The 9,780-nt window shown below is 44.3% G+C and overlaps 1 protein-coding gene across 2 annotated transcripts in view; it reads left to right on the top strand.

The window, feature by feature from the left end:
• The first annotated feature begins 1,478 nt into the window (after window positions 1–1,478).
• The window catches only part of KLHL13 (kelch like family member 13), a 110,610-nt gene continuing 102,308 nt past the window's right edge, over window positions 1,479–9,780 (top strand). Inside the window, exon 1 of one of the 2 annotated variants that reach the window (XM_067547997.1) lies at window positions 1,479–1,616. The gene's annotated coding sequence lies outside the window, so the exon portion shown is untranslated. The remainder of the gene's footprint in view (window positions 1,617–9,780) is intronic. The other variant, XM_067548001.1, reaches the window with a different exon arrangement.

Below are 9,780 nucleotides of genomic sequence, written 5' to 3'. Positions count from 1 at the left end.
TTTGCTTAATTATACATCAGTTTTCTTCATATGTAGCTGATGCGTTAGTCTCTGACGAGCTTTAACAAGCCAATTTTGAGTTACAGGGCGAAAAAATGTTAGAGAAAGGTCAGGTTCAAAAGATTTTTTTTTTTTTTAAATGACCTCTAACTCAGTGGTTTGACAAACTTTCTTTAACCTTTGTAGAAATCTTTCCTTTACCTGGAGAGTAAAGTAGGAAACTGAAGAGGGCCTCATTAACTCTCCTGAACAAGGTGCATATTGCCTTTTCCTCACTGCTGCTCTGATGACCTCTCCAGCACTCCTCCTTTACAGCAGGCACTCCCATAGCAAATACCCTTCTCTTTGTCCATCTCTTGTTTCTCTCACTATTGTTTTATCCTCTTTCCTCTGGATGCATATCTGGAGAAAAAAAAAACCCAATCATTTTCCAGGAATAGTTGAAGAGCATCTAGAAGCCCCTAGGAAAAGCTGAAAATATCGTATCTTACAAACCAGAAAATTATATATCACAGAAGAGCCCAAGGTCCCTGTTGAGGATCATGGCCTTACCATACTGGGTGCCGTATAGACACATGCTTTCATATAAAACATCACAGGTATGTATGGCACTTCACAGGACAGTAAAATACAAATGCCTGCACTGACTAGCCGGCACTGTAAAGCCTGCCCTGTGGCCACAAGGAACTCCCTGCAGGAATGAGGACTTCTCCTCAGAAGTAAGGCGAGTGACAGGAGGTAGGCAGTGAGAGGCCAGACCAGGGTGTCCCACAGGTTCAGGCTGTGAGACTCCTTGTAGCAGGTGCATGGTATCAGGCCCTTTCACGTCATGGAGCCATTTCATTTCTCTACTCCGGGCACTGCAGGTGACTCGGCCTGCGGTCTGGGATCGTACTTGGACACGAAATGGGACCCAGGGAGATTCCCTCAACATGGCGAGGCCAGCACCGATGTCCCTAGTCTACCAAGGCCTCCCTCCGTGAGTCACCCCCCGGGGGGCTCTGGCTGAAGCGGGGGCCAGCGGCCCCCACTCTCCTGGTAGCGGGTGCCTGCCCCGAGCCCCCAGCCCTGGAGTCCCCGAGGTGAGGGGACGAGCCAGGCCCCTGCAGCCCAGCCGGGCCGCGCTCTGCCCACCTGCGGGGAGGCGGTCCCCGGTCCCAGCAGGGAGGGAGGAAGGCCCGGCCAGACTCATGATTTCTGGATATTGAGGGTTGACAAACGGGGGGGGGGGGGGGACACACTCGTGCGCCGCCCCACACGCTGAGTCCCGGCCCGCGCCTCAGGCTCGCCCCGCCTACAGGGCGCGAGCCCAGGGCCCGGCTCGCCTCGCCTCAGGCGCCCTCGCTCCCCGGCCGGCGCAGGCGCAGCAGAGGCGCGCGCGCGCGGCCGCCATCTTGGCGGCGTGCCGTCGGCGGGGGGGGGGCGGGGCGAGGCGAGCGGGTCCGGGAGGGGGGGGGGCTCCGTCCTCCCGGCTCCTACTCGGGACTTTTGAACAAGCTTCGGTCGGGAGCGGGGGCCGCCGGCTCCGGGGCCGAGCCGCCACCCGAGGCCGGGACTGAGCCGAACGGCGCCTTCCTCCGTCCCTCCCTGGAGCGGGGCAGCTCGGCGCCCAGCAGGTGAGGCGAGAGTGGGGGGCGGTTTGGGGTCCGGGGGTCCTGAGGGCGGCCGGGGATGGGGCACTGCGTACCTTGCCGCCGGTGACGGGAGGAGTCCGGGGGGGGTCACCGTGCATGGGGGGGCCGCGTGAGGGGGGGTCGCTGTGTGCGCGCGGCGGGGGGGCCGACTTTGGGGGGGGTCGCTGTGCGCGCGCGGTGGGGGGCGGGGGCCGAGTTGGGGGGGGGGGGGTTGCTGTGCGCGCGCGGCGGCGGGGGGAGCGGGGCAGTTGTGTCTGTGTCTCGCTGGGTCCAGGAGCAGGGCTTGTGTCTCCGCTTCCCCAGCTGGAAGAAGTGCCGTGCTGCTTGGTTCCCCTTCCCAAACACAGACTTCATGGGCATAGGAACAACGTCCCGTCCCGTCCCGTCCCGGCTATCATCCCTCCTGACTCTTCCTGCTGCCTTTCGGTTCCAGTTCCGCGTTCTGTGGTCTGGGGTGGGCTGGCTGCTGGGAGAGTGTCAGGGATCCGTTGCCGGAGGTGCAGAGAAAGTGGAGGGAAATAGACGTGTCTCTGACAGTCCTTGGCTTTGCTGGTCTCCCTCCTCGCTCTGCAGTTAGGCCCCACTCTGTTCGTCCCCCTGGCCGCTCTTCAGGGTTGTTCATCTCTTCGTGAACATGTACAATGCCAACTTGTGAAACTCTCTGAGCTCTTAGCACAGTTCCTTTGCATCCTTTCAGAGAGGCACACAATTCACCTTTTTTGGTTTTCCATGGTAGAGGGGTTTTTTTTTTAGAGTAAGCATTCTGAGTGCTAACAAGATATTGATAACGGCTTTCTGAACTGCAGCAGTCAGCATCAAAAGTATTGTGCTTCAAATAATCTAATGGTGTGAGTTTACATCTGAGCCTCAGTAATTGTCATTTTGCTACTCTGCAAATTTGGTAATCCTCATCAAAAACTTTGATGACTCTCCCCAGTTCTCAAGAGAGATTTCATAGCAAAGCCAGTTCTGTAATCCTGTTTAATATTACTAAAGGTACCACAGTATATTTTAACACGTGAAATTTGGGCCATAATTAAAACTAATGCACACACTTTAAAATAAACATGCCTTTTTTAAAAAAAAGTTTGATCTTTTATTCCCTGATATGCAAAGTTCAGTGAACTGCAGAGGATCTCCAGCACACATGCCGCTGTGCATCCAAAGCAAGAATACTTATAGGGATGCTATCAGGTTGAAATCACTTTCCAACAATAAGCTAACTGTAGTTTTTCCCTGAGTTCCAGACAATTTTGTTTTTACATTTTCTTTTTTAAAAGAAGTTTCTCCTATAGGTCTGTTTAAAAAACAAAACAAAACAAAAAACCCATGTAATCAAAAGGAAAAATACTAAATAGTAGTGACTAAGGCCTAGTTGTGCAGAAAGATCCATGATGTTGTTGAAATCCTGTATTCTCCGAAAATTCTCATGGAACACCAAGTGGGTGCAAAGGGCAGCCACTTGAGATCCCCTCTGTAGGAATGGGTGACTACACTGTGTCAGCAATGATAACTGGCTATACAGGGAGTGCTGTGGCATGTACAAAGTAAAATTATTTTTTCCATAATCTCTTTAAATAGTAGTAATCAGAGATGTGCATATTTTTTTTACCTGTTATTGTAACAAGTAACAAGTTTAAGTTGATGGTATCCCATTAGCAAAATCTCAGGTTCTCTGCTTTATCTTTCTAAATGTAACACAACACCCCTTGGAGGTATTTGGCAGTGGAAATCACATCCAGGACCTTTGGTTCTAAAAGCATGAGGCTATACTAGCTGAGCTAAAAGTCCCTGTTCTGTTGCATCAAAGGTTGTATAGATCTGAACCTCTGTGTGGGACAGCCATATTGATCACGGGCTATATAAACAAATTGGAGAACTAGAAGTTTTTGTTTTAAGAACTGGCTAAATAAAAGAATTGATGGTATTAAGTTTTAAGTATCAGCGCATCTCAGTAGTAGTAATACTTAGTTTTCTCATGGCTCTTCAATAGCATATGGGAATTGACTCGGTTGGGCTCCCTCATTCTAAATTCCAGTGGATAGGTGTCCACATTCATCACGACATCTGACATCCTCATGAGACTCAGCAGAGGTACCAAAGATTGAATAGATGTGGTAAATGAGCTCCCCGCTACCGCAAGGCTGTCTCCCCGCTGAGAATTTTTAGAAAGTATTTCATTATGCTGCACTGGTGGAGGACTGGTTGTAGATGTCTTTACCACTGTTTGAAGTTTTTTAATCTAGTGTTTGTGACGGATTATTATACCTGAAAGATGGAGTATGGACAAATCTCAAAAGATTTGATTGTCTGTGCTAATTAGGCTTCCTCTGTCTCCTTTCTAGGGCAATGTCTTCACTGTAAAAAATGTGTTTACATATTGATAGTTACTTTGATGTAACATGTTAGTGGACAGAAGTCCCTAGCAGCTTTTACCTAAATGTAGTTATTCGAGGTACACCGGTGGTGGTGTGTGTAGATTTGACGATGACTAGCTACAGCCAGATAAAAGCTACTTGTGCCTTGTCTACACTAGGACATTACATTCAGGTAAAAACACACCTATTTCTTGCAGTGAAGACATAGCCTAAAATACCTTCCTTAGGTTGGACTTGTAGCTGAATTCATATTTCATGTACTCTGAGACTGTCTACTCCCGTGTGTGAGACTTGATACAGGCAGTGACAGAGGGTGGGCAAAGGGGCTCCACTGATCTTCAAAGAGCTTTTCATAGGTGGGCTTATTAGAGAACCAAAGAGAGGAAGCAACTGCCTTGTTGCTAAGTGGGAGTGTGTATGGGGGTTGTATTTGAATTTAAGGAAAAAAAGTTGGACCAAAAGTTATATCTGTGCGATGGTCCAAATCGATTTGCCTATTTCTGCTGAAAACAAGGTGGAATGGCATCTCAAAAAGACTTTTCATGCCCATTTCAAGGTGTTGAAATAGCATATCCTAAGGTTGGTTATTATTTGTATTCTCCTAGTTCCTAGGAGTCCTACCCATGGACACGGGCCCCTTTGTGTTAGTGCTCTGTGAACAGAACAGAGGCAGTTCTACCCCCAAAGAATTTACAATCTAAGTATAAAACACAAGACCACAGATGAATACAGATTGGGGAAGTACAAGAAAACCATGAGACAGTATTGATCAGCATGATAGGCTCTGGTCTCAGCACATCTGCTGCCTTCCCTGCCCATTTAAAAAAGCAGATCATGTATATGAAGTCTCTGGAGGGAGTGTAGCAATTGAATTATTGCTTAGAGTTCTTAGAGCTTAGGCTTTTTTTGCTATAAGATCTGCTGTAGTTTAGTATAAACTCAGCTGTAGGAAACAGCATTTTATTTCCTTTCACAGTGACAGCAGTGCTTTGTTGTAACTACTAATGACACAGTACAGTCATATGATTTCTTGTGGCTTTTGTATTAAGTTCTTTGTGAATTTTGCAACAATCATTGGTGTATGTTGTAGTTGTGAAATCTCTGATGAAAAGTAGAGACTTGTAGGGGACACTGGACTGGAGTTACAGAAGCTGAAACTGTTCAATTTTGGGCTTTATGGGGAAAGTCTGAATTTTAAAGACCCATTTTTTCAAAGGACTAATGAGTGAAGGGCCTTGATCAAAATTAACAGAGTATTTTGTTCTTTCAGTGTTCTTGATGTGAAAAATGAACTGCTACTAAAACCAGTTTAACTAGTGCATACCATTTAAAGATTGCATCCCAAGGCTAGGACTTGATCTGCAAAAAAAAGGGGGGGGGGGGGGAGGAAAAGTGAGAGTTTGGTGAATGCTTCTGCATTTGACCAGCTGCAAATTGGCTTTAGAAGAACTGGGAGAAGTGGTGGAATTTTCTGAATGGGCAGGGGGAGAAAAGTAAGGTATGATTTTCACAGACCAGCAAGGCAAGGTACAATAACCTAAATGTTTGGGCAGAGCTGCTCAGATCCCAGTAAAGCTAGAGTATGCATGTGGACTTAAGTCTTCAAAGTAGCCTCTGCGCTGTGAAACTGAGATAATCCTTGAGCGTTTCACTGCTGCCCATAGGATTGAAAGTAGAAGCTGATAAAGTGACTAGGATCTCCATAGTTGCTCTGTTTATGAAAGCTGACTTCTACCTTAGTCTACTGTGAGACTTAGTCCTGAAACCTGGCATTGTAACTCTTTTGTATTATACTAAGCCAGTTTTGATTTGGGTATCTTTTGGCAACCAACCCAGTTTGATTCCTGTTGAAATGGTTAGTTTACCGAAAGTGTCCTTCATTTAGTCCTACAAATACAAACTTATTTTGGTATAACTAGGTTGCTCGGGTGTGTGCAAAATCCACACTCCTGAGCAGCACAGTTCTATTGACTGAACTCTTGGTGTAGATAGCGCTACATTGACAGGGGGTGCGTCTCGCATTGACATAGGTACTGCCTCTTGGGAGGTGGAATACCTATACTGACTGCAGAAGCTCTCCCATTGGCTTAGGTAGCGTCTTCGCTAAGCACTACAGCAGTGCAGCTGCACTGCTGTAAGTGTATACAAGCCCTTGATGTAGTGACACAAGGGACCTTTTTCTATGCAAATGAAAACTATGGTTTTGCTTCAAGTCCTGCATACATTTAATAGGTTAAATAAAGTAGCTTTGAATAAGAAATGGCATGTCTGCTGTCCCTTCAGAGATATGGGAGAGGAGGAGAATATTTAAGTAGCAGCAACTGAAGCAAGAATTAGAGAAAATCAGGGCTCATCCAATACAAATTCAGTGACTTAATTTTGTGTCCGTTTTCAGTTTAATGAGACACTTTGTATCTGCAGCCTAGATATTAGGGAAAGGTGTGCTGTAGAAATGAAGGTTTTGAAATAGTGGGACAAGACAGTCTTGCTCTTGTGCTGAGTAAACTGACTTTCCCTCAGTGCAAAGAGGGAGGTTCCACTTTTCCACTCAGAGTGGAGATCAGGCTTAAATAATTGCAGGAGTCAGTAGCTGACTCTGTTGGAAATGCTGTACCCATGAGGTCTTTAAATAACATCTACAGTGAATAATAGCTTACAAGCCTAGGTGGTGGTATTTTCTTTCCTTCATCCATGAGTTTTGTTCTTTGTCAAAATTAACCTGGACTTTTGGGAATGATGAAAAAGAGCTCTGTATCCCAGAGATAGCCCTAACAATGAGAGTCCTGTAGCCCTGGATGCTGGCATAAGCACAGCAAGAAAGGTGTGAAGTTACAGATATATATATATTTATTTTAAAAGAAAGTGATGAAGACACAGTGAAATTATTGAGGCTGCATTCTTATCAACTCAGTTGGTTGGCCAGTGACACTAATACAGGTGTACTGTTTATATAGCACTGAGGGGTGACATTGAAAGTTAAAAATTCCAAACATGCTTGTTAGGATTGTGTATGTTAGTAATAGTCAAATATCTGCTGCGTTGTGCAAGAGTTACTTTGTTGGTTGTTAAAACAATTTTTGGAATCCTTCACAGTTCTCATAAGAAATTTGCATGAAAGAGCCTAATGGGCATTTTTGGATGAGGAAATGAAAAATGTGCTTATTCAGGTGTTTAGCATGAGCATGCTGATCTTATCTCTTCTGACATTGACATCTTCTCTTATTGACATTTTATAGATGAAAATTCCTTCATGATTTATCGATTCCAGTAAAATGAGTACTTTTGAAGGCATATTGTATTCTTGGCAGACTTATGGAACTAAAGGTGGCAAAATTTTATAAAGGGGCTTTGAATATTTTGTTTTATTGCTGTCAGTGCTGCGATATTCTCAAATTTAGGGCTTTACAGTATGTAAATTATGTAAGAAAATATTTCTCAATGAATAGGTATTTCTACAACAGGTATGTGCACTGCATGCTTTGTACACACTTTTCCTATGCATATAGATGTGGCAATCGGATCCCTCTGCTTTGGTAATTGACCTCCAATCCCTTAATTTACATTTAAATTAACAGCTCCATTTTAGTTTCACTGGCACTGGGAGCAGGTATCATTTAAATGACGATGAATGATTTTTCTTCTTGTGATGTATGAGACATTGCACATGGACCTAGTGATGTACTGAATGTGGAAAAAATACGAATTGAGTTTGGGGTGGTTGACACTAAATGTTAACATTCATGGGGATAGAAGTTAGAATATCTTTTTGTATTCTAGGAAATAGTCAGGTTGAAAACAACAGGTATTGGAAATTTGCTCTGTACACAGGTGTTGGAATGAGATGATAAACACTTTCTGCAATGTTACAAAACTGATTCATGGTGTTTAAATCCTTTCTCCTTCAGGGATTAAATGCTGTTCCTAAAAGAGGACCTTCCCTTTTATCCCATTACAGGTTACTTTGCTTGCTTATCCTTAGTTTGTTGCAAAATCTACTTACTACTTTTTTGTTCTGAAGTCATGCTGTTAATTGGGAAACATTACTTATAGGTTGGGTTCTTCTGGATTCTTAAATACTTGAGATGAGTTAAAACGTGATACTATTTCTGACTTTTTTCAGAAAGTGCTGAGCACCTGCTTTCTGAAAATTAGATTCTTTAAGGTGTCTTAAGTTGGCTAGACAAAAGTGGAAGCACCCAAAATCACTAACCGTGGTCAATGTGTGCCAGTTGTAATGAAAACTAGTCACTTTAGATACTATAATAATATAGTATCAAAGTGGAAAATGCTAATTCATGCATCAAACGGTTGTCTGTGATTAGTGGTGGGTTGATCCACTGTTGGAGTAAGAGGGCGGAGAAATAGTTCTAGCAATGTACTTTTTCCATAACGTGTGCTTGCATACATATGTGGTGGAGGTATTAAAAATGTCTAAACCACATGCGTGTGCGCGCACACACAGATTTAGTGTGATTCACTGAAAAGCTTATATCTCAGAACTGAAGTAATTTAGTAAAATTTAAATTTACTTTCATAAGGTACAGTAAAGCTATGCAACCTTTAATCCATTTAACAGAGCCTTCAGTTTCTACTTCAAGGCATGTGGTATAATACTTTGTAAAATAACGTAATTTCTAGCCAACTATTTTATTAAGTTTGCTCTTGCAAGGAGTAGGCCAGTTGAAATGTTTACTTAAGCAGCCTTATTCCTTTATTTAAGAAAGGTAACTCTATTACTGTTTCCAGAAGCTCCACCTAACCACTTCAGTTATCCATTTCAGTGCTGGTTAATATACTTGAGATGTTGGACAAACCAACCTTTACCTCTGCCTTGTGCCTAAAGTGTAGGGTTGCAACAGAACGTTGCGATGACGTTCCACCCCTGCAATCTGGACTGCTGTATAGCTGTGTCACCCCAATTGCTCACTCCTGGGTCCGACTTACCCTGCTTTGCGATGTGAACCATCCACTCCTGGGTTGGCCCATGCTCGGCCTCCTGTGTGTAATCAGTCCCTCACCTAGCGAAGGAGCGCTCCAGCCATCCACTTATTGGATAGACCCCCAGCAAACACCCCCAGTTCCAGAAGCAACGCCGGGAACTGCCATCTTGCAGGATTCAGTGCTGCACACTGCACGCTCATTTACACCTGTCTATCAGTTTATCAAATAAATTGATATGCCCCAGCTCTGTCACTTCAAGTGAGATCTCTGCACACACTCAATCCACATGCACTATTTTAGATAAAACAAATAAGTTTATTGACTACAGCAAGATTTTAAGTGAATCTAAGTCAGATTATTAATAAATCAAGCAGTTAATCACAATTAACTAAAAGATAACTTGCATTTTAGCCTCAGATTAATATGTCAGTCTGTATGCAGCTTATTACACAGACTGATTGCCATGCCTCTTGCAACCAGGCCTTCCTCCCTGTGGGTAAATTCTCAGTCTTTGGTATTGCTTAGAAGATGGATTCCAGGGGAGAGCCAAGTGACAGACACCTCAGCTTTTAACAGGTTTCCTGAACACGCCGTGGAGTCAGGTGATCGGCCCTGACCAGCAATGGGCATGATTTCTTCCACTTGATCCAAAGTGCTCACAGGTACTTAAGTCAGTCCATTGTTCCTGTATGCGTGCTTCTGCGGGGCCGTGGAAACACCGCGTTGTGTTAGTCTGTATCTGTTCAAACCATGTGAGACACACACTTGGGAGTATGACACAGCAGAGTTTCATATCTGTACATATGTATGAAATTGCAGGAAACATG

Source organism: Emydura macquarii, unplaced genomic scaffold (genome assembly GCF_026122565.2).
Source record: "Emydura macquarii macquarii isolate MOO-44397 ecotype Brisbane River unplaced genomic scaffold, CSIRO-AGI_Emac_v2 contig_1253, whole genome shotgun sequence".
Taxonomy (NCBI): Eukaryota; Metazoa; Chordata; order Testudines; family Chelidae; genus Emydura; species Emydura macquarii.
Note: the sequence above shows the minus strand (reverse complement) of the source record. Positions and strands in the feature narration are given on the sequence as shown.